The 18,029-nt window shown below is 47.6% G+C and overlaps 1 pseudogene; it reads right to left on the bottom strand.

The window, feature by feature from the left end:
* Nucleotides 1-4,257: 4,257 nt before the first annotated feature.
* LOC118678167 lies at nt 4,258-5,843 on the bottom strand (annotated as a pseudogene).
* Nucleotides 5,844-18,029: the final 12,186 nt, after the last annotated feature.

Raw genomic sequence — 18,029 nt, 5'->3', positions numbered from 1 at the left:
TTTCCCCCCAAAAGAGTCTGAGATGTGTCACCAAATATCTTGGTGGTGTCTCCTATACAATGAGCGCTCGACCTTTACAGCTTTGCCATACCATAAGTTCCCAGCTTGATCCCCACCATCCCAGCAATGTTTCACCACAGACATCTTAGAGAATGCTGTTAATACTATTTGGAATGACCTCTTCACCCCACCCTAGACCCAAATTGTCCCTCCTTTGGGTTAATTTCCAGAACCATCTCCCTTCCTCTCAATTCTTACCCCAGGGTAGAGATGGTAGCTCTTTCTTCCGTGGCCCGAGTTCTGCATAGCATATGATTTTTTTTTTAATTAAAAAAAGAAAGAAAGAAACATTTGAAAGTGCTTTCTGTATGCCAGCCCCATTCTGCCCATATTATCTTACCTCACCTTCCCAGAATCCTCTGCAGTAGGTGCTATTGTTATCATCGCCGTTTTGGAAATGAGGAAGCTGAAACCCAGAAAGGTCAAGTCACTTGTCCAAGGTTACACAGCGAATAAGATGAAGAATCAAGATTCAAAACTACAGCCATCTGACTAACACTAAACTGCCACCAATAACATGTAAAAACTCAAATAGCCAGAAAGGACAGGCTGACGCATTCTCTGTGTCAGGACACCAAAGTGGTCTAGCCATCCACATGGCATTGTCCCTGTGGCGGATGGGAATAGTCCGAGTGTTTAGGAACTAGGAAATAGCACCCGTTTTGGGTACTGTCACATAACCTAGAGCAACTAATTTCAAGCTAACCTATCAGAGAAAGGTGGAAGAACTCGGGGAAACGAAGCCATCTCTTTGTGAACAGAAAATTGAAAACGGCATTGAAGCATGGAACTTAAAGCTAATCTCCTATGCCTGGTGAAGTCAGAGTGATTTATTTTGAAAGCTTCAGGGACAATTTATCCCTAAAAGGGGTCTCTGGAATAAACCAGTGTCTTCTGAACCCTGACCACCCTCATTTTATTCTTAATGCATCTACACCTTTGTTTAAGGCAAAAAGCATAAACTTCCATCTTAGCTCCAAGGAGCGCTGGCCTATGAGGTCACTTTTGCTGACGGTAGACATTGGGACAGGGTTTCTCCTATGGTGCTCATTTCCTGTTGTTGTTGTTTTTCAAGTCACTTGCACCCGCTAGAATTCTCAGGAGGTAGTGGGGAAGAGGGTGCAATGCAGTACTCCATTCTTCTGGCTCTGATACCACACAACTTAGTAACCACCAGGCAGGCAGAATGCTATAGGATTATAAGCTTTGCAGTTAGACCTAAAACCTTACTTCTGTCCATTATTAACTTCATCACCTTAGGCAACACTTAACCTCCCTGACCCTCAATTCCTCCATCACAATGAAAATGAATGGTTATCTCACAAAGTTGTTATTAAGATCAAATGGAATAATGCAGATGAAACCTGGCACTTAGTAGGTTTTCAGTAAAGGTTTTCAGCATATTCACATTTCATATATGTGTTAATATGGGTGTATTTCAATTTTTCATCTTAGTATTTATATTTTTTTGGTCTTTTTTCTTCTTGGTTCTCCTTTTTAGCATTCTTTTGAATCATTTGATTTTTTTACACATACATTTTAATTTATCTATTGATGTTTTAGCTATATATCATTACATTTTTTGGTGATTGTTCTAGGTCAGGGGTGGGCAAACTTTTTGACTCGAGGGCCACAATGGGTTCTTAAACTGGACCGGAGGGCCGGAACAAAAGCATGGATGGAGTGTTTGTGTGAACTAATATAAATTCCAAGTAAACATCATTACATAAAAGGGTACGGTCTTTTCTTTCAATAGTTTTATTCATTTCAAACGGGCCGGATCTGGCCCGCGGGCCGTAGTTTGCCCACGGCTGGTCTAGGGATTGCCACATGTGTCCTCTAATTAGCATTAGAGTTGCTATTGTACCACTTCATATAAAATTGGGAAACTTTGCAACCATCAACCCTTGCATTGGTCATGTACAGTGGGAGGGTGCAAGTTGAGGTGATTACTTCCTCAGTTGACCAAATTATCGCCTTGTCTGTGAACTGTCCCAGAAGATGCTCCCTAAGGAACAGTCACATCTTAGATCCAGTGTCGAGACTCTAAAAGTCAGCTCATCAGGTAACAATCCCGTGGCATGCACCCATAGCGGAGGACCGCACACCTCCTCTCTATCCGTCCAGTACGGCCAGATTGTAATCCAGTCTTGCAACAGATGATCATTTCTTCATTTGGCGAAGTAGCTGATGTATTAGCTAGGCTAGGTCATGTTAAGATGCTGTAGTAAATATCCCCCCCAAAACCTCGGTGACTTAGAGCAGTAGAAGTATTTTATCTCTTGCTCATAAAATGTCTATTACAGGCAACTATCCTCATGGACATTCAGGCATGCAAATTCCTTCTGACTTGAGGCTCTACCATCCTTGGTGATGGAGTTCTTGGATGGGTGTTCAGCAGAGTGAATAGGGGGGGGGGGGCTTTTAATTGGGCCTCGAAGTCTCTCCTTTGACAGGACTCAGTCCCTAACTGCAAGGAAGGCTGGGATATGTAGCCTAGTTTTATGCACAGGAGGAAAAGGAAATAGGTTTTAGTGAAAACCCAGAATCCTCCGCCACACTTGTCTTACATCATGAGTTAAATTCACTCCATGGAACAGGATGCTCACACTTTGCGGGGTATGTGAGGACTAGACTGACCAAGGGCAGCACATGCTCATGGTCTATTGCTTGTACAACATTCAGCCAAATTGCCCACATTCCTTAACTCTCTTTCCGTACCTGAACTTGGGTAGGTGAATTCGTGTCATTCAAATATGCATCTGCTGTGACTCAGCTAAATGCATCTCTTCCATTCTGCCCAGCACAGTGCCTGGCAGGTAACGGATGCTCAGGAAATGTTTACTGAGTAAAGAAATAGACGGAGGAGGAGGAAGGGGAGAAGGGAAGGAGAAAGTAAGGAAGAAGGGAGGTCAATGGAATTATATGTCCTGTGAAGCTGTAGGTACCACCCACCTATGTTAGCAAGAGATATCATCAATCCATGAACTAAGGTGAGAAAGTGGGAGGATAACACAGTCCCACCATCTGGAAAGCCTCCCAGTAAACCATTCCCCATCCCCCACCCCCCCCACACACACCACATCTTCCCATCCATCCTCCTCCGCCATCTATCAGGACCGTGCCCTTTGGAGGAACGATAAAGCCACAATAAAAGCAAAACCCAGAACAAAACAAAAAATACTTTTCTGTGAACTAACCAAAAGCTTTCATCAATTCTCCCATTCCTTTCTCTGCCCCCAGAGAGAAAATTGGAGGGTTCCCATTCAGAGAGCTCATTTCCCTGAGTGGGTTCTGAAAAAGGACGGAACATTAGGCTTTTTCCTTTAAGGGAACATAGCGCTCCTTTTAGAATGCACCGGGGCATATTGGAACACAAGCCACAACAGCGGAAGGCACTCGTGTGGTGATAATTTGATGTGATTCCGATGTCAGGGACACGCCGCGCTGGTCTTAGTCAGCTTCCCGAAGGCGTTGCTTTTGTGTGTGTGTTGCCTGGGAGAGTGGGTGCGTGTCAGCGCAGACACCAGCCCAGCACCCGCAGGCCCGGTCCCTCTTTTCCCACCTCCGCTCTCACCATGACTTTCTGAGTTCAATCCAAAAGACTCCCTGGGGGCACAGAAGAAGTTGGAAAAATTTCAAACTCTTCCTCAGAAAAGAGTCCACAAGCCGAAACGAATCCACGTGCATTTGAGGGTTTGGCCTGGAAATATTTTACAACATTTTTAAGTCAATTATTCCAACATTTAAAATGGAAGATTCTTTCTTTCTTTCTTTCTTTCTTTCTTTCTTTCTTTCTTTCTTTCTTTCTTTCTTTCTTTCTTTCTTGTGTGTGTGTGTGTTTTATTTTTCTTCTTTTTTTAATAGTTAAAATTAAACACATTAATGCAAGTAAAACATATTAGTATGTGTCTCTGACATATACTAAGTATTCAACCAGTGTTAGCTGTTATTTACACACGATGATGTCTTCAAACAGGGACGGAGGGCTTAACACAGAAAATAGTGGTTTTTAGTCACTCCCATGTTCTCTTGGCTCCTGAAACATGTGCTGCCCCCACCCCAGGTCGTCCAAGCACATCCACAGAGCCTCCCTTAACCTTTGTAGGAGTTCTATTCGAGACAACTGTCAGAGGCTTCCGGCTGCATAACTGGATAATAAATGCAATTTTGACTTGGGAGACAAGACAGTAGAGTTTAATCTTCAAACTTGATTGACTTGGAAGCATGCCTGTCAATACAAAAGATTTTGTTTGGGGCGGTGGAGAAGCCACGGCCAGCACACTGGCTGGGCTTCCAGCTGGGGGGAGGAGAGGGCCGGCAGGGTGGAGTCCTGCTGCAGGCTGTTGGTCACCTTTGTGTCAAGTGAGCGCCATATTGGGCCTTCTGATCAGTTCAGGGATACAGCTGAGTGAAGGAGACAGATTTTTAAAGCCACCCATAAGTTTGAGAAATTTCAGCTTCTGTTCCTCGTTTCTGATACCAGCAGTGTCCCACTGGCCAAACTGAGTTCCTGTCCACGTCTGCGTCTCAGAGGCTTCTGTTTTGCCTGACTCATGATCAATTTCTTTTCTTTTTAAAGTATATTTTTATTGATTTCAGAGAGAAAGAGAGAGGGAGGGAAAAATAGAAACATCAATGATGAATCACTGATCGGTGCGGCTGCCTCCCACAGGCCCCACACTGGGGATCGAGACTGCAACTTGGGCATGTGCCCTGACCGGGAATCGAACGGTGACCTCCTGGTTCATATGCCGACGCTCAACCACGCAGACCAGGCATAACCAGTTTCTTCCCACTGGTCTATGTGCATGTCGTTCCTGTGGCCTTTCTTTTCCAACACTCCCTCTAAGTCGGGTCAGACTCCTCCTCCCAAAGTTCTACTTTGCTCTTCTTCCTCCTCCTCCTCCTCCTCTTCTTCTTCTTCCTCTTCCTAGCTGACTCCTCAATGCCTAGCTCCCCGGCCCTTTAGTGGACTTCATATTCTTCTTCGCAGGGGACTTGAAGCCATCTCCTACTGGGATGTATTCTGAAGCCTCGACTTTGGCCGGCTTCTTTGTACTTCCTCTCCTAGGGCTGCTCTCCATGGACCAGGAGGATTGGGGTGGCCAAGGGGGGTGTCTCCCTCCTGCTGGGTTTTCTTCTTCTTCGCGGTCATGTTGTGCTCCCTGGGGCTCCCAGCTTTCTTTTCTGCCCCAAGGCTGCCTGTTCCCGGTCACCCTTCCCCACGGAGCCGGCGTGCAGGGCGTCCCTGGCCTCGCAGACCCAAGGGTCCCTGGCTGAGGAGGCTGCTGCTCTGGGCCTTTTTCTCCTTCTTGTGTTTTTCTGAGACTCTTGCCACTCTGGTCACTTCCTCGGCCTGTCTGGGGTCCAGGGAGGTCTTCACCTTCAAACCAGGAGACAGGGCCAGAGGCCACAAGGACTTCCTCTTCTTTTTCTTCTTCCCTCGGTGGAACTCGGATGGACCGAAAGCCTGTGTCCTGGGGCCGGGAGACTTCTCTGTCCGCCTGGCTCGAGACGTGGTCTCGGGTTCTAGGCGCTCCTCACGGAGGATGGTGGTCCTTCTTTTTCTTCTTCTTTTTCTTCACCAGAGGGATCTCCGGTGACCGCCCGTGGATCACACTCCTCGTGGGTGACATGGCTGTGGTGGGACAGACCTCGGGGAAGTCACTGTTACTGTTCAAACTCAAGTGCTGAGTCTGGCTCTTTAACCAGCATCTTCTTCTTGTTTTTCTCTGGAAGCCCAAAGCCCAGGTCTCACTGTGGGTCTTGTTAGTGATCATTCATGTGGGCCAAGCATGTCAAACTCGCGGCCCACGGGCCGCATGTGGCCCACAAGGAATATTTTTGCGGCCCAGCTAATGTAACGGTATGTAAGAAATGTGTTAATAAAAATTTCGTAACTTAATTTTTACAATATCCTGTTATACATAATTATGAATAACGAGCTACAACGTTCACTAATGACTGATGACTATAATCGTGTTGCATTCATTTCCCTTGCGCGCCGTATGTGCAGGCGCACCATTTCTCCCCACTAATACCAGCAGCGAATATTCTAGCAGCCGATGGCCACGTCATTAGTCTCGGACTGACTTGTTTGGTGTGCGCAACAGGAAATATCTCGCTGCCAGAGAACAGGAAAAATAGGTTTATTTGCGTTACGCTTATTAATTTGTGCAGTTATTCAGTGTCTGGTAAGTTAATGTTCAAGAAAAAATATTAATTTTTATTACAATGTTCTATTATTGTATGTTAACGATGACTCATTTATCTCAGCCCTTTGTATTCAGCACGTCTCTATCGAAATAAACCTACGTTTCTATGAAAATGGAAGCTTTTGTTTCTTTGCGGCCCACAGAAACTTAAACCTTATTTATTTGGCTCGTGGTAGCCTTTGAGTTTGACACGCTTGGTGTAGGCCAGCGGTTCTCAACCTGTGGGTCGCGACCCTTTGGGGGTCGAACGACCCTTTCACAGGGGTTGCCTAAGACCATCGGAAAACACATATATAATTACATATTATTTTTGTGATTAATCAGTATGCTTTAATTATGTTCAATTTGTAACAATGAAATTGGGGGTCACCACAACATGAGGAACTGTATTAAAGGGTCGCGGCATTAGGAAGGTTGAGAACCACTGGTGTTAGGCCATGCTGATCCGACTCCACAGGAGAGCTCGCTCCATGGTGACCCGCTCCGCGGTGCGTGACCCGGAAGTCGCAGTGCGTGCCCGGAAGTCGCAGTGCGTGACCCGGAAATCGATCCCGCCAACCACGCTGGCCTATAGCCCATGTGTCCCCGCTGCTTCCCAGTCTCGGCCTGGCTCAGGCGGGGAGCACAGTTTGCGGCGACCATGGCGGCTCCCAGGCGGGTAGGCAGCCGCACCGCGCAGCGTGAGGCACAGGCCGGCTCCCTGGAGTCGTCTATCTCCACCAGGACGCCAGTGCCCACCATGGGCCCCGTGTCCCTCGGGCGCTCGTCTCGTCTCGTCCGTCCGTCCTGTCCCGCCGGGAAAGGCTGCGTAGCTGCCGGAGCTGCCGGAGCGGATCTGAGGGTAGGCAGCCGCCTGCGGGCGCAGGGGCGGGGCCGTGCCAAGTTTTATTTTTCAATTACAGTTGACATTCCGTAGTACTTCGTGTTAGTTTCAAGTGGACTGCGTAGTGGTTAGACAATCATGTCCTTTACTTGCCAGCAGCCCCCTGGCACCGTCCATCGTTATCACAATATTATTGACTATATTCCCTACTAAGTGGTGTACATCCCCGGGGCTATTCTGTGACTACCAACGCGGACTTCTTCCTCCCTTCACCTCTCTCAGCCAGTCCCCCAGCCCCTTTCCCCTCTGGCAACCATCAGGCTGTTCTCTGTATCCATGAATCTGTTTCCGTTTTGTTTACTTACTTATTTTGTTCTTTAGACTCCACACATAAGTGAAATCATATGGAATTTGTCTTTCTCTGGCTGACTTAATTCTCTCAGCATAATACCCCGTGGGTCCGTCCGTGCTGTCGCAAATGGTCAGATTTCATTCTTTTTTTGTGTCTGAGTAATGTTCCATTGCACATATGTACCGGATGATTTTGTCCACGTGCGAATGGATGGGCGCTTGGTTCGCTTCCAGAGCTCGGCAGTTGTAAATAGCGCTGCAGTGAGCGTGAGGGTGCATATATTCTTGCGAATTAGTGTTTCGGGTTTCTTTGGATCTATACCCAGAAGTGGAATTGCTGGGTCAAAAGGCAAGTTCTATTTTTAATTTTTTGAGGAACCGCCATATTGTTTTAAAACAGGAATTTTTATTTTTCCCATGAGAATCCCAAGTTCAGGCATCCCTAGAAAAATCAGAAGGGTTGGCAACCCAGGACCCACATTCCCTCTCTCTGACCGAGGGCTGGGGTGGAATAGCCAAGGATGCCTCTTAATTTGGCATGGGTTCCCTAGTTTGTCCCTAATCGTTACGTGACCAATGGTGCGGGGTGAATGCATTATGGGGTGCCAGTATGTCCCTGCATCCCAGGTCCACGTTACTCATTTGCATATTCTGCCAGCCTGGTGGGCCTCTCACTTTAGCAATCTTGCACCTAAGCCTTGAAATCCCCCAAGCTCTGGCCCCCGTAGATTTGCCTGGGGCTCTCCATACCTTGGAGTAAAGAATCACAGAAGACAACCACATCTGGACTGTTGGAGTGGAAATTTCCACGCCATGAAAGGAAGAACTAGTTCAAGATATATATTTTTTTTTAATTCAAGAGGTTTTGCTGCAGTCATCTTTCAGTCCTGTTGAGGCATTTAGTTGACGGAACGTATTGGGATGAGATTGGGCAGTGAGTGGCATTTGCCAAACTTACTCTGCATTTCAAAGAGCAATGCCATCAGGGAAACAGGTGTATGGGCAAGAATGTCACCCTAACCCGCCCCTCCTGCCCTGGAGCTGCAACCGCAGTTCTAAAAAGGTGTGGGCGCAAAAAATGCCTCGCAAGTGATGTGGTCCAATGGTTTTCCCGTCAGGATCCGATGGGAACCGGGGAAGTGGCGGGTCAGCACACTGCCCCATTGTGTTCAGGCAGTCATCGGATATTGACCCAAAGCTCCTTCGTGACGGGCAGACAGTGGTGAGCAAAAGCAGACAGAATCCGTGTCCTCACCGAGGAAGTCAGGTGGAAATGAGGGGAGGGCCTGGGCCACGCATCTGTACCACAGGGATTCCAGCCCGGCGTGGTGACTACAAAAGACTTCCTGGGAAGTGATCAAATCTAAGGGACAATTGGAAACCTGTGGGGTGAGGGGGAGCCCGTGTTAGAGAAAGAGGACGGCAGGTTTAAGAGCCCCGGATGGGAGGGAACCTGAGTAACAGAAGGAATTGGAAGCCGGTCAGTGGGCTGAGATAAGATGGGGAACGAGGAGGTTTCGGGCCGTGCATAGCCTTTCAGGGTTTGATTGCCCCCGTGGAGTCAACCATAAAACCCCTTTTTTATCTTCCTGTGTGGGATTTGTACGTTCTCATTAACATAAAGGATTCTATAGTTAAACACAGTTGGAAAGACCATTGCTCCAAGCCCACTGCTTCTATCGATGAGGAAACTGAGGCTTAGAATGGGACTCAACCAGGCATAGCCTGAGGAAATAAGAAGCCTTAAAGTAGACGAGAGAGAGAGAGAGAGAGAGAGAGAGAGAGAGAGAGAGAGAGAGAGATGGAAGGCACGGTGCAGAGCCAGTGGTTGGGGATGAGAAGACAGACAGAATACATTTGGTGGGAATAGAGCCAGAAGTTGGACCCCAGACTTCGGGTCAGCACTTTGGTCTTTGGGATAGGGATTGGCAAGAAGAAAGCAGAATTGTTGACAAGGCATCGATAGGCTGAGGCTGGGACGGAGGCAGAAACCTCATCGGAGCCAAAGCTCAGTGTCAGTCATTTGAACATGGCAGGGGGCGGGGGTCCTAAATCCCAGAGCAGGCTTAATCCCTCCCACCAGGGGTTGTGTGGCTGGCTGAGACCAGGCTCAATTTATCCACGTAACCCTCTCCCTGACCCCTAGCTTGTTTTTTAAAGCAAAATAGCTGATTCATCCACGGGGAGATTGTCTTCTCATCACTGGATGATTGTGATTCTAGATGAGACCAGACACCTAATACAAGGAAGCTAGGAAGTGAGTGCAGTTCATGGCTGCAGGTGCTGGCTGGATGGCCCCTGACATGTCCCCTTACCATGCTGGGCATCAGCTTTCCAGTCTGCAGAGTGAAAACGACGATACTTCCCACTTTATCTTGAACTTCATGGGAGCTGCCATAACACACATGATCTTTATCTGTTTAAAGCAGCGGTCGCCAACCGGTGGTCCGTGGACTGCCAGTGGTCCGTGAGGTCTGAAAGGTTGGCGACCGCTGGTTTAAAGGACTGTAACCAACTAAGAGCTGTGGACACTGGCACCCCATAATGCATTCACCCCACACCATTGGTCACATAATTTAGTTAGGTCACAGACCACATGTCCCTACACCTACCCCTGCATCCCAGGTTAAGAACTTGATAGTCCAGAACTATACAAAGCAGGAAGATCATGTGGAGGATTCTTATATGAGAATTTCCTGGCTAGGGCCGAGATGAAATTTCAGGAAGGAAGGAGCTTGCTCAGAGGAAAGGTGTGAATAGACAGATCACAACACCTTGATTTTTAACAAGCCTCAACAAAAGACACTTGGAGCCAGCTGGCCCAGATTTGGAGGGGAGGGAGGAAAGGGTGGGCAGCCTGCAGTTCAGAAGAGATTGAAAGGAGAGATAAAAGTAGAATAAGAATCATGATTTGGGGAATAGACAGGGTTTGGGGGGAGGGGTGGGTTGGAAATGAACTTCTAACTTTGACGAACAGACTCATATTCCTGGAGGTCATGAGGCTGGCTCCTGGTCCCATTTCTCTCTCAGTCCTTTGCTGTGTGTCCTTTGGCCAACCATTTCCCTTTCTGGGCCTCAGTGGAAGAGGAAGGTTTAAACTAGGTCACATACAATGTTATTTTGCTATATTGTCATGAATCTAGCCATCTAGACAGGACTAGTTTCCAGCAATCTAGAGAGGATCTGTTGACCTCTGTGTCCTAGGGGTGGACACAGAGTCGGGGTATAACAGTGAGAGCGGCCGAGGGCCCGGGGCTGCACAGTTAGAGGACTGTTCTGTCACTTGTTGGCTTCACTATCTGAACCCCAGTTTCCCCAAACTTGAAATAGTTCATCAACTCTAAGATGGCATTGACGATCCAATATGTTTGATGGGCCACTAAGGAGGAAAAATTGCTGCCAAGGAGACTGGGACATGCTGTTGGTTATAAGATGCATTCCAAATTCGGAGATGTTAAAATGTAAATCTATGTGCATCTCAGAATCAGTGAGATATGGTAACGCCCACCTCCTAGGGATGCCTTGGAGGTGAGATGATGCATTTAGAATGCCTGGCGTAGAGCAAGTGCTCAGTGTGAGTTACTAGGTATTAATTATGCAGGCACTAAATAAGTGCTTATTGAACTAAAGAAATGGAAGGTGCCACGTGCTTTTAAAGGAAAAGAGCAAAATGGTTCAAGAGAAGTGTTTCCCAGAACCTACTTTCCATCAGTTTTGACACAAGCGGCCTTTGGTTAGAAGGGATAATTGAACTACCTACATGTAAATAACCTTTGCAATTTTGCAATGTATTTTTTTAAATGATGGCATTAAATGAGATGGTTGTGCAATTAATTCACATTTTGCCTAAGATACAGTTGGGCGCTCTTGGTGAGGCCCTGGGTTTCCTTTCCCTGCTTGGAGAACGTTCTCGATGGACCCCTCCCACCATCTTGGGATGGCCAACCACAAGGGCAGAGGCGATTCCTCCGTTCCCAGAAGGAAACTGGCCCCTGATGGAGACACCCGAAGAGATGAAAGGAAGGCAGAGAGGAAGAGATGTGATCCACAAGGCAATTGGAGAGCAGAGTTGTGAGAAGTAGGGAGGAAAAGGGAACAAAAAAGAAACCCCATAAAGAAGGAAATGAATGAAAAAAAGAATTCCTCAGGCCTTCCTTTCTTAGCCTGAAGGTTATGCCCCAGCAGCCAGATTGGGCTTTGGATCAAGTTTCCAATTCCAGTGCCTTGTCCGGGATCATTTCAAATGCGCTCACCCCGGGCAAGAGGGCCCTTCCCGGTGGCGAGCAGGGATTTGAGGAAGGAGGAGGCGTCTTGTCTGATTAGCTGGGCCTTATCTGCAGAGCCCAGTGGACGGCCTAATGCAAGGAGCCGGCTGGCGAAGCACTGAACCGTCCCAGCTTCTCGCTGACAGAAGCAGAGCTGAGGTCCCGGCCGCTCCTTATCAAGTGACAGGAACACTTGGTGAAGCCACGGAAATTGGATTTGAGTGATTTCCATCCTCCTCTCTCCCCGCCCCCAACCCAGAGCGTTCTGATTGCCCAGCAAGTTAAAGGGGCAGCTCCTGTCCAAGCCGTGCCCAGAGAGCAGGAGACAGAACTAGGCAGACCTGGGGCCTATTCAAGGCCACCATGTCCCTTAGGGGAGGAGCTGGAAATGGGATCCAGTTCTTCAGCTTGCATCAGTCTTTCCATTGAGTTGCCCTAGAATTTTTTCTGAGCAGTCACTCTGTCCCTGGGAACCCAAGGCAATGGATGTTTAGTTTATTGCCCTAAAAAATGATCTGGCAGGTAGAGGCATTATCTTTAACTAGAGGCCCGGTGCAGGAATGTGTGCACAGGTGGGATACAGCCAGCCGACCCAGATTGGGGCCAATCAGGGCTGGCTGGCTGGGGGTGGGAGAGTGGGGGTGGGGGGAGAGGAGCCATGGGAGGTTGGCTGGCCAGCCCCACTCCCATCGGGCCGGTTGGCCAGCCACAGTGCGCGTTATAGCGACCGGTCATTCTGGTCGTTCTGGTCATTCCAGTCACTTGGCTTTTATGTGTGTGTGTGTATGGAAATAAAACCAATTTGGCAATAATAATAATAATAGCTATAACTTCATATCAGATGCTATGCTATTAATTTTTATTAAATTCATACAACCCCCCCCCCCACCATGAGGTAGGCCCTCTTATTGCCCCAGTTTGCATATGGGAAAACTGAGGCATAGTGAGGAAAACTCACTACTCAAGGCCACACAGCTAAGTGTGGTAGGCAAGCAGTAGGGTTTGGCTTGCACCCCAGGTATCTGGTGTTAAAGCCAGAGCTCTTGACCACCGGGCTCTCCTCCTGCCCAGAGGGCTGTATGGGCAGAGCCAGGATTGAACCCATCACTCCTATGTGACCTTGGGGAAATCCCTTCATTTCTCTGGGACTGTTTCCTCACCTGTACCATGGGGTAATAATAGAACCATCTGGAAGAAATAGGATTTTAACCCAGTTAATGCATGGGAAGTGCTTGTATCACATCTGGTACATGGAAAACACTCAATCAGTGTTGACAATAATACTTATTACCATTGTCATTGTCATTACAATTAAAGCCTCAGGATCGGGAGAAGGTGAGAAGTTGGAAAGTCTGGGAAATACTCGGCATCTGTAAGGCAAAGCTGATTTAATCTGGGCCTGAGAATTCACAGCTCACTAAATCTGACCTGTCATTTCTGCTCTTAATGAAAATATGCTCCATATTGGAATTAATTACTATTCAAATGGCCTTATTATTAAGCATCGAGGGATCAATGGCACACTCGGTGGATTATCATCGTGGAGTGAAATATCTCAAGGGGTGGGGGGTGGGCAGAATGAAAACACCTTCCTGAATCCAATTGGAAAATCCCTGTAGCACTGGCTGCTGTTGTTGATCCAAGGAGGCTGTACATTGTGAGGGAGCTTTGGAGGCAGAAACAAAGATGGGAGGGAAAATGAGGGAGAATGCAACTTATTCTGGGTGTCTTGGACATTTCCAAATGGGTGGTTCTGTAATCGAGGAGTTAGGGAGATTGGAGATGGTTAATGCCCCAATGAAGTCACTCTGTGGAGCAGGAGAACTGCACCTGGGATGGCCCAGGTATGGTGGCAAAGAGGGAGAGAAATAGGAGTTATCAGAGAGACAGGCAGAGACAGGTCATCTCGTGCCTTTGAAGCCACAACAAAGAGTTTGGGTTTTTGCTAAATGTAAAGGTATAGATAGAGCAGAGCTGTGGTTTATATGATTGTTTTAAAACTCACTCCAGCCACTGGTTGGAAAATAGAGTGAAGAAGGATGAAGTGGTAGACGAGTAAGAAACTATTGCATTCATCTGGATAAAAGTTTGCAGAGGTTTGACATAGGACTCGGGTAGTGGCAGTAGTGATGGAGAAAGCACATAGATACTTGTTCAGGGTTGTGTTTTGAAGGTCAAGTTGGCAAGAGATGCTGATGGATTTGGATGTGGAGAATAAGAGACAAAGGAGGCACCCACCAAGATGCCTCCCCTGGATTAGAGCTTAAATAGCTAAATGGATGTCAGTACCTGTATCAGTCAGCTATTGCTGTGGTAATGCTGTGTAACAGATCGCCCCCCTCCCCCCATTCAAGGACTTAGAATTACAGTGGCATGAGTCTGTGATTACCTACAGTCCTGGGCTCCAATTAGAAATCTGTTTTAGATAGACCATCGGGGATTTTATTACATAGTATCTTGTTATTTTATTTTTAATATATTTTTATTGCATAACCATATCATTTCAACATAATGTCAAGAATATTATTGCAAAAGTTCTACAGTCCACATGGTTTACTGTGGAATCTGGAAAAAAAAAGTTGCTAAAATAATTAAGCTATTCTGAATAAATGGACGCCTCAATGGCTTGAAGAATTTGTGGTGGAGGGTGATTCTAAAACCACTTGAAGACATTTGTCCCAGCGACCCTACCACTCAGGGCATTGAGAGAGGGGAGTACACTCCAATTCATCCCAGGCTTTAGCAATTTCAGTTTTCTGATTAGCTTTGTGCAGCTAGCAGTGACTCTGTCAGGCAGATAGCTTGTCACGCCAAACACAGGACAAGCCTGTCACTGGTCAAGAATCCCACTCAGTCAGAGAGAGTGGCTCGCCTCCCCCTAATCGATACCATCTATGCAGCACTAAGAATCACAACCACCGCCAAGCCCGTGCCTGCTCCTGCTCCTCCATTACCGGTTTCAAACAGTAGGCTCACTCAGCTTGCCAAGAAGCCAGTAGACTCCAGGGCTGGCTGATTCTGAGCAGGAGGACGGGGGTCTCTTCAAGGACAAGCTGAACACAGAGAAGGGAAACAGACAGTGGCCTCGGCCCAGCATCCATGGCTGAGGGATGACGCCAAGAAGGAAGCAAGCCAGCAAGACGATGCTGTGAGCTGTGCTGGGCTGGTGTATCTCGACTCCTATGGAGAAAGAATGACTAGGGATGCGCTTGAAGAAAACTGTGGCCATCCCAAATGGTGATTTGCAGCCTGGCCAGGAAGGAAGTAAATGGGAATCAACAAGAGCCGGGAAGCAACTGCATTTAGGAGCAGACAGGGCTAACGGTGGCTGTCGAAAAGATGAAGGACTTTGCAAAGGAAGGATGGCTTCTAACTCCACACAACAGCAAACTTGCACTTGGCTCGCACTCCTCAAGCCTCGATTTCCCCCATGTCTGGCCCTCCCTCTGTGGTGTCTGCTGGCTTGGTGAATGCTGCCGCCATGTGCGTGCTTGAGCAAGACAAAACCTCGGAAGTCATCCATCACTCCTTACTCTCCCCCACTGCTCTTACCCTATCCATCTCCAAGTCCTGCTAATTGTGCCTCCTAAATATTTTTCCAAGCAGCTCACTTTTTCACCATCCCCTAGTTATTAGCCACCATCGGTCATCACCTGGCCAACAGCAATAGTCTCCTCAGTAGTCTGGCTTCCAGCTTCTTCACCCTGTTACCATCGACATCCTTTCAACGCAGAGATTTGCCAATGTCACCCCCCTGTGTTAAAACTCTTCTGTGGCTCCCCATTGCTTTCAGAATAAAGACCAAAATTATGAATCTGATCCACCGTTCCCAGCATGGTCTGGGTCCCTGCCCACCTCTCACCGCTGCACAAGCTGTTCCATCAGCCTGGGACATACTTCCCTCCAACTTTCACCAAGTTTACCCAGTTGTTCCTCAAAGTCCAGCTCAAGCATCCATTGCACATAGTGGTTGTCCTTTGCCCACTGCCTCTATTACCCTCGAGACCAGAAACTTAAAATATATATCCTCAGAGAATCATATTCCTTCAGAGCCCTTATCTCAGCTAGTAATTATGTCTTCATTTTTCTGTGATTATCAGTTTATAAAATCCACCTCCCTGTGGATGCGTTGACTGATCGCCCAACCCGCTCCTGTCCTCTCTAGCCTTTCTGTACAGTGGTTGAGTTTCCAGCCTCCCTTACAGCTAGGAAGGGCCACGTGGCACTGTCTGGCCAGTGAGATGTAAGCAGAAGATGCTGCTTGGAACTTCTGGGAAAGATTCTCAGAAGAGGACCGATTTGACTTGGATGCCCTCGGTCTTTGTGTCTCTTCCCTTGGTTCCTCTGTGGAATACAAAGCCAGTGAGACTAGTGCAGTGGACATGTTTCAGCCATGAAGTCAAAGCCACACAAGGATGGCAGAGCAGAAAAAGAAGGAGCTGAGGGCCTTGCTGCCTCTATTGAGTGGCTGGGTCAGCCCTCCAGCCTCTTATCGCCGCTGGGTTAGGGTTTCATGTGACTCACAGCAGCTGAGTCAACCAGTGCACTTCCATGGGCCTTATATCTTATCCCATAAGATTCTAACTGATACAGGCTCCATAAGATGTGCCTGTGTATATTTTTGCTCTGCACGCATCCCTAGCATGGGTCCTGGTATATAGTATATGCTCAACCAACATCTGTTGAACAAATGGATGGAGAGAGCTCCGTCTTTGGGGTCCAGTGGATCTGGGCTCCAATTCCTGTTCTGTTGCTAATGGCTGTGTGCCCACTTAACCTCTCTGAGCCCCGATTTCCTCAAGTGTAAAACCAGGATACGCACATTATTTTCAGGGGAGTTATTCTGGGGGTCTAGGAAGTGATGTGTAGACAGTGCCAGGCCTTGACTCAATAAACAGTAGCTGTTGATAAGATTCTAAGTGATTGGCTCTGAGCACTGACCATGATGTATGAGGCTCTGTGGTAGGCACTTGGGGACGAAGGTCTACAGAGTGGACTCTGCCCTCCAGGTCGTGGCAGCTCAGTTGCTGAGGAAGGATTTGCACAAACGCATGGAGAACTCACAGTGCCTTTCAGTGAAAATGTGCTAATGGCCATGGGAGGGGCACAGGCCCTCCATGGGAGTGGAGAACAGGGAAAAATCAATTACACCGATCAAGTCTTCCCTGGGAACAGCACAGGGACAGGAGCCTGCTTCCTCTCCGTTCACTTACCTAACAAGCACATACTGGTGCTCCTACCACGAGGCTAAGTGCTGGCATCACACAGGCACCCTCCAACAGACATGCAGAAATGACTACATGGAGATCCTTGCCTGCCTGAACAATGGGCTAAACGAGCAAATGTGGGAGCAAATGAACTTCTGAAGAGAAACGAATGAGCTAGAAAATAAATGTTGGTGTTCCCCAGGGAATAACCGTGCTCTGGAAAATGACAGCGTCTGGGAAGATGGAGGGCTGGGCTGTGGGCTCCTGACCCTAATCAGAGGGGGAAATGTGGGTGGGAGAGAAGGTGGGTGAAGGTGGGCGTGGAGCCAGGCAGGGAAGATAAGGCTGGTGGGGCCATGAGAATAGTCTCATCAACGCCCCCCCCCCCCCACACTCACAATTGGGGAAAGGTAACCACAGAGGGTTATTCCTTGGCCATAAAGGTAGAAGAGACAGCAAAGGAGTTTTCCTCCATGCAGCCTGCCCTGATTATACATCTCTCATGTGCTGTGAAACCTCGGGCAGGTTGTTCATTCATTCAGCAAATATTTATTGAGCACCAGCTCTGTGCCAGGCACGGGGGTTGAGTGCTGGGATTATGTGATGTGCAAGACACGAGCAGGCTGTCTTTGTGGCCCTTATATTCTAATGGGATAAATCAAGTAATGCACATGTAACATGCAGCTCTAGGAATAGAAGATGTAGCTGGGACTTTGAAGAACATACTTCAAAGGGAAGAAGAAGAAGGGCATCTCGCTGAGGTTTTAATTTGCATCTCCTTCATGACTGATGACATGGAGCATCCTTTCAGAGGCTTCTTTGCCAGCCCTGTATCTTGTGGGGGCAGTGCCTTTTCCAATATGGTGCCCACTTTGGGAGGTCGCTTATTTTATTGCTATTGATTTTGAGGATTATTTATATATTTTGGATCTGATTCCTTATCAGCTACGAGATTTTCAAATAGTTTCTCCCCATCTTGGCTTGTCTTTATTTTCTTAACAGTGTCTTTCAGAGAGCAGAAGCTCTTCATTTTAATGAGGTGCGATTTATCAATTTTTTCCTTTTATGGGCATTTTTTTTCCTCCCAGGGTGTTAAGATAATTCA

The sequence above is a fragment of the Myotis myotis genome, unplaced genomic scaffold (genome assembly GCF_014108235.1).
Source record: "Myotis myotis isolate mMyoMyo1 unplaced genomic scaffold, mMyoMyo1.p scaffold_m19_p_20, whole genome shotgun sequence".
Taxonomy (NCBI): domain Eukaryota; kingdom Metazoa; phylum Chordata; class Mammalia; order Chiroptera; family Vespertilionidae; genus Myotis; species Myotis myotis.
The sequence above is the reverse complement of the archived record's forward strand: the minus strand, read 5'-3'. Positions and strand labels throughout refer to the sequence as shown.